At 40.2% G+C, this 12,939-nt stretch overlaps 1 long non-coding RNA gene across 1 annotated transcript; it reads right to left on the reverse strand.

The window, feature by feature from the left end:
- Positions 1 to 5,570: 5,570 nt before the first annotated feature.
- On the reverse strand, positions 5,571 to 7,957 carry LOC121396196. Its single transcript, XR_005962877.1, has 2 exons — positions 6,881 to 7,957; positions 5,571 to 6,016 (listed from the first exon to the last, which is right to left on the reverse strand). It is a non-coding gene; the product is annotated as an uncharacterized LOC121396196 (long non-coding RNA).
- Positions 7,958 to 12,939: the final 4,982 nt, after the last annotated feature.

Raw genomic sequence — 12,939 nt, forward strand, 5'->3', positions numbered from 1 at the left:
TTCTATCCAAAATCCTTGGTAAACAATCGTACCCCTTTGCTAGTCCAGAACTCTTGCTAAGCTCCCCTCTTATTAAGACCTTGCGGAATCTGATTAGCGGAGAGCTCCTCCCAAAGTGAAAGGCGGCTGCTGCAGGAGGAAGCAGAGCCAAAACCAGGGAGCCTAGCACTTGTTCTGGATTTATGGTGCCACGAAGAAGCAGACCCCGGTGCCCAGAACCAGAACTAGGGGTCGACAGAATAGGCTCAATACTAGGGCACAATGCTGGAGGGCCCTGGGCACGTACCACTTGTCTGCATGCCCCAAGTCCAGGCCCTCGACTTCCTCCAGTACTGCCTGCTCCTCATTGCTCCCTGATGCTCCCTCATCTCTCCGCCTACCTCTGAGCATACACGATCATATTTGGTGGGCAGGGGTGAAGGAAGGTTGCCTGGTCTGGCCCAGCCCCACCATCTACTGGTTTGCACAGCCCAACAGTTTAGGAACTCCTGTACCCGGGTTTGAACCCCACTTATGTCATTTGCCACATTCAATCATGGAACTTGCTGGGCATTCTTTGCAGCCCTCACTTGTTAGATCCTGTATTAAGTCAATATATTACTTTATCTCATTCATGGTCATTAATGCCCAGTTAATAGCAGATAAATCAACTTTTTAATTTTGCATTCTTTCTAGAACACATTATGGGGCAAATTCACTAAGTGCCAAAGCGCCTAACGCTAGCGTCAATTCGCTAGCGTTGGGCATTTTCGTTACTTCGCAAATTCACTAACGAACGCTGGCGTAAATTCGCTAGTGTTACTTCGCACCCTTACGCCTGGCGAATTTGCGCAACGGACGTAACTACGCAAATTCACTAACGCGCGCATTGTACTGAACGCTACCTTTTACGCTAGACTTCCTTCACTACCTCAGACCAAGTGAAGCGCAATAGAGTAGATAGGGATTGCTTCAAAAAAAGTTCAAGTCCCAAAAAATGCTGGCGTTTTTTCTATATTATGGGTGATAGGCTGAAAAAGATCGAAATTTTTTTTGGGGCTCCCCTCCTTCCCCCCTACATTTCCTAACTCATGGCAACTTAACTATACAGTGGGCACATGTGTAGGGCAAAATAAAAATTTTATTTGATGTTTTGAAGGTTTCCCAGGTATTTGTAGTGATGCTACATATACCTCCATTGAAATTTGAATTTGGCGCCGTATGCAAATTAACCATCGCTAGCATAACTTCGCTTTGCTTAGCGAATCAACGCTAGCGCGACTTCGCAACCTTACGCTACCCCTAAGCGCAACTTCGGATTTTAGTGAATATGCGGAGCGCTGGCGAAACTATGCCTGGCGAAGTGTGGCGAAGTGCGGCGAAGTTACGCCTGGCGCAACTACGAATCTTAGTGAATTTGACCCTAGATGTTAACTGAACAGTTGTGTAGGTAAACAGCCCCCCAGTATCACTTGCTATACGATATTAATGCAGTGCTATTGCATATCAGCTGACTATAGCATACAACTGTAGCCCCCTCTTTTTTATATGGAAAAAAAAGTTTCATTTCATTTTTTTTGCATTATAAAAAAATACCCCTTTTTTCCACAAAGCATTTATAGGCATAAAAACACATTAATATAAAATTCCCTCTTTCTCTGAAAACCTTACCACATAGGAAATGCTTCTTGTGACTGGTGGGCACTGTTTACTTATGCAAGGCCGACACTATTGGCTATGGGAGATCTAAGCCGATTTATTAAGAAAACAATGTCATTTGCACCCAAAGTGTTAATCGTTGAATTTTTGTAATCTTTCCTTTTCATTTCTTTTAGCCAGAAGCAAAACATTTTAGCAGAAAGAACAGAAAGTGTTATCCTTTTAGTGGCAACCATGTCCATTATATACTGTACAGTAATGGCGAGAGATCTGTGGCTCTCCGGCTATTGCTTTTTGTCAACTCCCTTATATCTTTGCTATGAAGGGGTTGTTCAACTTTGAGTTAATATTTAGTATGATGAATTTCACTGGAAATTCGCGAATTGTACTGCGAAATGGGACAAATTCGCCCATCACTAGCGGTATCCCATTGACTCCAGTTTATCCAAATAAAACATATTTTTAAAATTGATCTCCCTTTTTCTCTGTAATAATAAAACAGTAACTTGTACTTGATCCCAACTAAGATATAATTAATCCTTATTGGAAGCAAAACCAGCCTATTGGGTTTATTTAATGTTTAAATGATTTTCTAAGGTATGAAGATCCAAATTATGGAAAGATCTGTTACCTGGAAAAACCCAGGTCCAGAGCATTCTGGATCTGTTATCTGTAAACCCGTTATCCAGAAAGCTCTGAATTACAGAATGTCCGTCTCCCATGCACTCCATTTTATCCAAATAATCAAAATTTTTAAAAACGATTTCCTTTTTCTCTATAACAATAAAACAGTAGCTTGTACATGACCCAAACTAAAATATAATTAATCCTTATTGAAAACAAAACAAGCCTATTTGGGTTTATTTAATATTTAAATGGTTTTCCAGTAGACAATGTATGAAAGCCCCATGTCCTGAGCATTCTATATAACAGGTCCCATACCTGTACTAAATATGCATCATAATAACCAGAGATGCTTATAAATCTCAGCTAGCAGTGCCTTCTTGCTATAACTATGGATGCACCAAATTTTGGATTAGGCCAAACCCCCGAATCCTTTGCTAAAGATTCAGCCGAATACCGAACCGAATCCGAACCCTAATTTGCATATGCAAATTAGGGTTCGGAAGGGGAAACCATTTGTTACTTCCTTGTTTTTCTGACAAAAAGTCACGCAATTTCCCTCCCCGCCCCTTATTTGCATATGCAAATTAGGATTCAGATTCGTTTCGGCTGGGCAGAAAAATTCCGAATTATGCAATTTTGGAGTTACATAACATCGACTAAACTTTCGGTTTCTATTTAGGATTGTATATTTCACAGGTATCGGACCTGTTATCCAGAATGCTGGAACTTCATAATTTAAAGGGTGGTTCACCCAAGTTAACTTTTAGTATGTTAAAGAACAGCCAAGTCTAAGCAACTTTACAATTGGTCATTTTTTATTTTTTATAACTTTTCAATTACTTATTAGTCTATGGGGTATATTTAATTGCTGGTGATCTTGCGCTTAGGTCAACTTTCATACGGCGGGTAATTTAAAGTTGTATGGACGTCTTTATTATAAATGTTGGTGCAAATGCTTGAAGTTACCACTTTTTATTACAAATGTCCAGGGAACCTTAATAAAGACAAGAGAGTTAATATAATGCCCTAAACATGAGCCCACTGTAAAATGAATGTTCCATGTGTTATGAAATGCCTGGAGAAAACCGGTTACCCAAAAAAAGTCAGGACTTTTGCAGCCAATCCCGCTTCAAAAAAGTAAAAGTCCACATCGTTTTTGGAACTTTAATTCATTTTCGGCAGACAGGATATGATGTAAGTGACAGAAGATTGAGGAAGCTGCTTTTTAGCACTTCGCCTGGTCTGAGGTGGCAAAGTCAAATCTGGCGAAAGAGGGAACGTTCAGTAAAATCCACACTGAATTTGCTGAGTAACGAAAAGTCGGCTGGTGATAGAGTGTGAACAAACGCTAGCTGCGGTCTCTTTCGCGCCTGTTAGTGAATTGGCGATGTCGCTGCAGTCGCTGCAGATGGAAACGCTGGCGAAAAGTCGCTAGCGTTAGCCACTTCGCCCTTTAGTGAATCTGCCCCAAAGTGATGAGGCTCAGAGGCTCCTGTACCTGGGAGAGAGTTGATAGAAAGACACAAGTGATGGGGATAGGAGGCTCCTGAGTGTTTAGACAGGTTTTCATATGCTGACAAGTAACTTTTCACCTGGGGCAGCCCCTGATTTAGTTCATAAGGGAAATGCAAAACAATACAAGATGAAATACAGGGCGGGAGGAATGAAAGCCAAGGGATTAAACTGACGTCCTCACAACAAACAAGAAAAGGAAAATACAGGTAAAAAGATTAGTATGTTTGTTACATTGAGGGGTAGGGAGCTTGTGTTCAGGGGACGGGGGTGAAATTGATATTTCAGAAGGTTCATATTCTGCTGTTTTCTCCATTCAATTTTTTTTGTACCAGATACAGCTATTGGGTAGTTTGTCTTTTTTTTGACTGACCAGTTATCCAGAATTCTTGGAACCTGGGGTTTTCCAGATCTTTCCGGAACTTGGATCTTTTACTATAAAATATTTTAATCATTAAATAAAACCAACAGGCTGGTTTTGCTTCCAATAAGGATCAATTATATCATTGTTTGGATCAAGTACAAGGGACTGTTTTATTATTACAGAGAAAAGGGAAATCAGTTTTAAAAATTTGGATTATTTGGATAAAATGAAGTCTGTGGGAGACGGCCTTGGATAACGGGTTTCTAGATTCTTTGAAAGCTCACTCTAGGGGCAAATTCTCGAAAAGGCCGAATTTTTGCTTGTGAATGCTTCACCACACTTTGAGGCACTTCGACAGGCGCTAAATCGCTAGCACTATGCTGGTGATGTGTGGGTCGGGCTTTTCCAATGATGTCGCAAAAGAGGCGGGCGAGAGGCGCGCCTCTATTAAAAACTCACCCGGAAGTCGGAAGCTTGCATTTGGAAGGTTGCGGATGGGGAGAGCAATAAGAAGAGCTCAACCCGCACCTGCCGTGACCCGGAAAAGAGCGTGTGAGGTCGGCCCGAATCCACCCGACCTGCGGGTATCGGCTCTGCCCGCACATCACTACGCTAATTCACTAAAATGCAAAGTTGCGTCTTGGCAGTGGAATGCTGGCGGTGTTAATTCGTCAGCACGAGCATTTCATAGCGAACGTTCTCTAACGTTCATATCTGCCTAACTTTGTTATGATATCACAGACGTAAGATTGAGGAGAATATAGCTTATCAGTTCACCAGGTCTAAGATGGCGAAAGAAACTTTGGTGAAAGTGCGAAAAAATTTGCAAGTGAATTTGCGGCGTAACGATAGTTCGCCTGAGCAACAATGCACCTGGTGAAAGGGTCGCGTGAAACTGTGCTAGCGACGGCCTCTTTCGCTAGTGAAATGTCCTCTATACCTGTTAGTAAATTGGCAATGTCCCTGCAGATGGGATTTCTGTTGAATTTTAGCTGCCCCAAAGTGTAAGTGTCAGACTTAGGGGTAGTTGGCAGAGCAGCCAGAGGCTCCAGTAAAGAGAGCAGAAGGGTAAGTACCCTACCAGCGTAGGAAATCAAGAGCTTCAGGTCAGAAATAAAGAGTTTTCATGGAGGAGCACCACCTCAGACACTAGGGACTAGTTGACCTGTTCGGAAGTTCTACCAAGGAGCGGTACAGCTTGAACATGGCTTTACACTACTATAAGTTAAGATACTGAAATGTAGTACAAATTCCTATACATTTGCCGCAGTCTAAATGCATCCTGAGGCATCGACAGACAGCATCCCATTATCTGCCACTAATGTAAAGAAGAAATACATAACCTTTCATGATTTCTTCAGCTGGAAATGCAAAGAATAAACATTTGCATTGGTTATTTGTATTAAAATATGCAGACATTCGCACAGCGTTCAGCCAACTTATAAATTTTTATAACTTCTTCGAATTACTAAAATTTTTTTAACACACAGCGTTAGTTCAGCTTTTGTGAGGAGCTCAATAACAATCTTTCAGGTCTGCACAGAAAGGGAAAGGACATTATAATGAAGAATGTTGAATAAATAAGAAACAAAACAGTACAGGCCGTACATCTCCGCGAACAATAGTCACGTTCATGATCTTCAAGCAGCAATTACAACAACGTTTTTTAAAGATTTTCCTGGCCGAGGTTCAAGGCCGAAATTTTGACTTCTCTACAATGTAAGTCATGCACATTTTATGCGCGGATGAATAATACGCTCTTTATTCTGTGAACTGTTAACAGCTGTAGAAACTATTATGGGCTGCTCAGAAAACATGCCTTTTTGGTCAATTCTTCAGACGCTTAGCAATATTGAAAGTATTCCTCTGGCTAGCCTGAAAAACAAAACAAAAAATAATTAATACAGAGTTTGATTTATAATTGTGGGGAAACAACAAACATTTGATTTTTTTTATCATTTTATTAGCAGTGCAAGTGAAATGAGTTGGGGGATAAAAGCATATGGCCTGATTCATTGACATACTAAAGAGATTTAAGAATTGGGCTTGTGAGACCACCCACGCTCAGCCTGACAAGGAAGATACTGTTGTGGTGTCAGTAAATTTCCTACAAGGGATTTTCTGGATGTGTAAAGGATAATCAGTAAAGTCAATGCCGCCCAGATCAGCTGTGTGCAATGGAGTACATAATAATACTAGTTCCCTATGCCCATGTTTGAGTAGTTTGACCTACAGTTACCTTGATCTTTATTGATCAGGGAAGTAGAATTGAAATTATAATTTAAAGGGGAACTATTGCAAAAATGAAAATTTAATCTAAGCTTCAGCATACTGAAATAAGAAACCTTCTAAATATAATCGAATAAAAATTCTGTACCGTTTCTGAAATAATCAAGTTTATCTTCACTATCCCTCTCTCAGCATCTGTTTCTCTTCATTCTGCAGTTGGGTCTCAGATAGATCCAATATATCTTATATATAAGAAGATGTATTAGAGTTCACTCTATTAATATCACCAGACATCATGTCTCTCTACATGCAGGATTTGTGAAAAAGGCAGTTATTTTGTTAGATTTTGTTTGTACTGGAATCAGTTGAGTGAGCTCTAATTCATCTGCTAGGAAAGGAAGCCCATCTATAAGATATATTGGATCTAACTGTCAATGAATATCTGACATTAGTCCAAGCCAACTATGACTTCTACTCTCTAATTCTACTTTATTTTCATTTATATGTTACCTTCAAAATCTAGTGAACAGGTCACCTGAATTGAGTCAGAGTTTTCATAGAAAGCCTGAAGCCCCAAAAGGGTGTTGGGGAACACAATCTCTTGCAGGAGAGTCCTCCTTCTTTCCTGAATACATTAAACTACGGAAACCTGAAAAAAAACCAATACCACTCAAAGATATTTGTTTATTAATGTACAACCAGTTATGTGAACCTTCCTTGATATCAGTAGTAGTTCCAGGGAGCAGGCCCGCCACCCAAGCCAAGAGAAGCTCCCAACACAGCTGGACCAACATCTCTATAGCAATATCACCCCGTGTGACTTTATCGGAGATATAAGGAAGCAAAGGCATTTTTACTTTGTAAATTAATATAAAATAGGAACATTTGTTTAGCAGAAATTATGACAGAAATGACAAGAAAAGTAAAAAAAGAAACCCAAAATATTAGCCAGAATAAATAGAAAGTATTGAATGCCAAAAAATATCAAGGCTAATTTACACAATCTATAAATACATCATTAACAAGAGTGGGGACCCCGAGTAATTTTGTTTGCATAAAAAGTCAAGTCTAAAAAACAGATGCTTAAAATGGCTTTTCAATGCAATACATACACTGTAAGATATTGGTCTTGTTTGTCGGTTACAGAAGTGAAAAAATTAGGGCTTTACTCTACTGTGCTGGAACTTGGATTACAGAGTAAATATACTTTGTTATTGTAACATGACAAACTCCCTATTACTTCAGATCAGAAGTTGAACAGTATTTGCCATGCTCATTAAATATGGCCACTCTACCCTCAACATTTCCTGGTATGCTGGTATGAGAGCAATTTGCACTTTTTAAATAGGTATCACACTAATTACATTAGGTATAAACTGATCCACACTTTCTTTTTCATGAATTCATGGCCAATCGGCAACAATATGAACGCTCTTTGCTTTGACCTACATCAGCCTAAAAAGCCTGAAACTTTGTGTAAATTTCAAATTTCCTATTTGTCACAATATGAAAATAAAAACGAGAATCGACCACTAATGGCCTAATTCAAAGTATATTTGAAGGTCATTGGGCAGTCTAGAACCCCTCAAGGCCGTCCTGAAGACAATACACTATATGGCTAAAAGTATCCTGATACCCCTATAAAATAAAATGTCGTCGGCTGGACACTACCTGCCTAACTGCATTATGGTGAAGAAGGAATGATGGTCTGGGCTGTTTTCCATGGTTTAGGACCCTGGTTCCATTGTAGTCTTAAGGCTACAGCACACAATTTCCTACTTTGGGGAAGGCTCTTTCATATTTTAGCACGATAATGTCCCCATGAATAAAATAAGATTCATACAGAATGGGAGTGGAAGGTCTTGGTTGTACTGCACAGGGTCAAACTGGGCTAACAGGAGACTGGGAAAAACCCAGTGGGCCCCGGCAGCCCAGACCCGATCCCTGCCAGTGCTCCCCTAGGTCGTTGATCTCCCTCCTCCAACATGCTGTAGGTAGGTTTGATATATAAGGGATTGGGGGAGGGTGGGTGGCCCTGCAGCCACCAGTGCAACACTGGTTCTGCACAGCTCTGCCTTCAACTCAACTGAATAACTGTGGGTTGAATTGAAACCCTAACTGGGAGGCAGGCCTGATCCACAATATCAGTGCCCACTTGAGCTTCCCTAATGCCCTGAAGCTGAATGGAAGCAACTACCCCCAACAATGTTTTTATATCTTGATCCTTCCTAGAAGAGAAGCAGCATAAGGAGAACCAACTTCATATTGATACTCTTGGGTCGGGAATGAAACATCTGAATACATTATTAGGGTATTTCGGCTCAAATGGCACCTTTGCTCAAAAGTTGTGCTTCCAAAATGGATTAATATCTGAGAAGCTGTCAGGTTGGATGGTGAGCTATCCATGTGTGGCCAACATTAATCTTTGAGAAGAATAAGACCAGCACTAAAGTAGTCCCTTGTTTGCCCAGGTACCTAGACATTCAGACAGCACAGAACTCATTTGCAGCATTTATCAGTTTCCCGGAAACTGAGCGACGCAGCCTGAAGGGACAACCCCACAAAGTAACAAGAAAAGCACAAACTTTTCAAATATGATAAATGATCCAAAATGTTGAAAAACTATTGCAAACTAATGAATAAATAATAAAAAAAACATTTGCATTCATCTATAACTAACATTTTATCTGCTGAAATATTAAAAACACTTTCATGACACAACCGGATGGTGACCTTAGGGAGTATTTCGCTGCGACCATGAAACAGCAAATGTAGTGCAACATGAACGACTAAATAGGAAATTGTAACTTAGGATGTTACGTTGTAAAGTGAAATGCAATATTTTTCAGCTGTTAGTGTACATGTCTGGAGATTTACTTCACCTTAGCAAAGACCCATGAATAGAGACAGCGGGTTTAGTTCAAGCTGTAATTGAATCTGGACCTCCCACAGACCGGGGGTGTTCAAATGTAATGCAAACTAGCTGTGATGTCCCCACGTTCTACACATTAAACAGAAAATCTGCGTAGTCACTTTGTAATCACTTTGTAGTTATAAATTCATGTTGAGAATGAGAGTCAGGATTAAATTTATCTCCCACTTGGCCGAGGCCTTTCAGTCGCCAATTAAAGACTTCCCTTGGACGGCGCAGTCCTTATTGGCATCATCCAATGCCATAGGATAACATACAAGGGCATGATGGCATTCATTTATCCAGAAAGCTCTGACTTATGGAAAGGTTGTCTCCCATAGACTCCATCTATCTCATTTATAACAAGAGCCTGCTTTAATAAGTGTCTGACTGGATTTTGCTTAGGTATTAGGAAGACTATAAAATCCCAATGAGTGAGGACTACCCCCATGGCTACACAGCAGCTTGTTTATATAAACTATAATAGTACTTATCTGTTATCTACTGTGTATCCTGTGCTTGAATGGCTGCCCCCATGGCTACACAGCAGCTTGTTTATATAAACTATAGTAGTACTTATCTGTTATCTACTGTGTATCCTGTGCTTGAATGGCTGTCCCCATGGCTACACAGCAGCTTGTTTATATAAACTATAGTAGTACTTATCTGTTATCTACTGTGTGTCCTGTGCTTGAATGGCTGCCCCCATGGCTACACAGCAGCTTGTTTATATAAACTATAGTAGTACTTATCTGTTATCTACTGTGTATCCTGTGCTTGAATGGCTGCCCCCATGGCTACACAGCAGCTTGTTTATATAAACTATAGTAGTACTTATCTGTTATCTACTGTGTATCCTGTGCTTGAATGGCTGTCCCCATGGCTACACAGCAGCTTGTTTATATAAACTATAGTAGTACTTATCTGTTATCTACTGTGTATCCTGTGCTTGAATGGCTGCCCCCATGGCTACACAGCAGCTTGTTTATATAAGCTATAGTAGTACTTATCTGTTATCTACTGTGTATCCTATGCTTGAATGGCTGTTCCCATGGCTACACAGCAGCTTGTTTATATAAACTATAGTAGTACTTATCTGTTATCTACTGTGTATCCTATGCTTGAATGGCTGCCCCCATGGCTACACAGCAGCTTGTTTATATAAACTATAGTAGTACTTATCTGTTATCTACTGTGTATCCTATGCTTGAATGGCTGTTCCCATGGCTACACAGCAGCTTGTTTATATAAACTATAGTAGTACTTATCTGTTATCTACTGTGTATCCTATGCTTGAATGGCTGCCCCCATGGCTACACAGCAGCTTGTTTATATAAACTATAGTAGTACTTATCTGTTATCTACTGTGTATCCTATGCTTGAATGGCTGTTCCCATGGCTACACAGCAGCTTGTTTATATAAACTATAGTAGTACTTATCTGTTATCTACTGTGTATCCTATGCTTGAATGGCTGCCCCCATGGCTACACAGCAGTTTGTTTATATAAACTTTAGTATAGTTTCTGAAGCAAATACCCCAGTTTTACCAGTGCAGCACAACAGTACATTATATTTTCATTACTTTTTGGTGTTACTGTTCCTTTAAACAATCTTTTGAGTAGGAATTTGGGTCCTTCACCGGGAGGGGGAGAATATTGGGTTATAATTTGCTGTGGATTCCTGTGTATTGACTGAAAAAATAATTCCCACTATTTACCCATCATGCTTACCTAGTGTAAAGCACCGGCTTGCACCATTTGGGGTTTTCAGAAAATCTAAACTTATCCACATATGCAAAACAAGCGTCTGCACATAAATATAGACAGGTATTGGCCACTTACACTCTCTGTGACACCGGAGTGGAAACAATTATCTGGGACAGACTGAAGTCCTTCACAGGAAGACTTATGGACAACACATTGCTGTGACCTAGTTAGCTGGGTGTTTGTAAAACTGCATTTCCTCTTGTCATTTTATGTGCTACTTTGTGTTTCCTGCGTGTACTTTTCTTGCGGGTGCTGATTCAGTCTGGAAGGCCTGGGTGCTGAGCGTCTGGAAGTGACAGTGAATGCAAGTGTTGCACAAACATGAACGTTACAGTAGATCAATCGATAAGGAGTCTGGATAATGCGCTTGCTACAAACTGTGGCTCGTTACTCTCATTAGAACAGAGACATACGCCTTTTCCAAAATATGATCCCTACGAGCATCTAGAATTTGACTAGAATACTTTAACAAAACACTTTGTATAACAAAAATCTAATTTTGGCATCTTTCAATAGAAACGAGTAGTGATGGGCGAATAAATCCGACCAGGCACAAATTCACGGGGAATTTCCGTGGTTTGCCGCCAGTAAATAAATTCATGAAATTGCAGCATCAATTCGCAACTAAAAAAAAAATGTTATGTGTCAGAATAGTCGCGCGCATAAAATTTCGCTTATGAAAATTGTCGCTTGCGTCAAAATTATTTTGACGCCCATTGGCTTCAATGCGCTTCGAGAAATTTTCACGATTTTTTTCTGTAAATTCGCAAATTTTTCAGCAAAACGGCAAAGATTCACCCATCACTAGAAATGAGAACAGGTATGGGACCTGTTACCCAGAATGCATTGGACCTGGGGTTTTCTGAGTAAGAGATCTTTCTGTAATTTGAATCTCCATACATTACATGTACTAAAATAAAATAAGCTAAACATTAAATAAACCCAATAAGATAGTTTTGATGACAATAAGGATTCATTATATCGTAGTTGGGATCAAGTACAAGGTAACATTTTATTATTATAAAGAAATAAAGGAAATAATTTTTTTTTTAAATTAAATTATTTGTTTAAAATGGAGTTAAAATTCAGAGCTTTCTGGATAACAGGTTTCCAGATAACGAGTCCCATACCTGTATAGGGAATGAGCAGTAGTGAAGAGCTTATTCACCAGGCTTGGAGTCGCATCGAAATTCCGCACTTCGCCGCCTGCAAATTTTTTGCAAAACTGCGGCAAGAATTCGCCACAGAAAATTTTGCTATGAGAAATTGTCACAGGGACAAAAAAGTCACAATATGAAAAAACGTCCATTGACTTTAATACATTTGTAGTGAGTGAGGAACGCTGCATGTAAAAAAAAAAATTGACGCGCATTGAATTTTTCGGAGTTTCGCAAATTTTCGGGAGTTTTGTGAATTTTTCGGCAAAGCCAAACTAGACAGATTCGCTCATCACTAATTAGCAGTAATAAAATGCATTACTCACACTCAGCACCACCTTCGGCTCTTGCAGGGCACCCCCTTAGGGCAGGGGCACAAGGGCAGATTCGGGGAGATTTAGTCGCCTGGCGACTAATCGCCTCTTCTTCGGGGCGACAGTCTCCCCGAACTGCCTTCCCCCTGCCTTCTGTTTCAGGATTCGGCAAGTATTTGGCCTTTTTCAGCAGGATTCAGATTCGGCTGAATCCTTCTGCCCGGCCAAACCGAATCCGAATTTGCATATGCAAATTAGGGGTGGGGAGGGAAAAAGCATGACTTTTTATCACAAAACAAGGAAGTAAAAACTGTTCTCCCCTTCCCATCCCTAATTTGCATATGCATATAGGATTCGGATTCAGTTCGGCGGAATCTTTCACGAAGGATTCAGGGGTTCGGCCGAATCCCAAATAGTGGA

The sequence above is a fragment of the Xenopus laevis genome, chromosome 7S (genome assembly GCF_017654675.1).
Source record: "Xenopus laevis strain J_2021 chromosome 7S, Xenopus_laevis_v10.1, whole genome shotgun sequence".
NCBI classification, from domain to species: Eukaryota; Metazoa; Chordata; class Amphibia; order Anura; family Pipidae; genus Xenopus; species Xenopus laevis.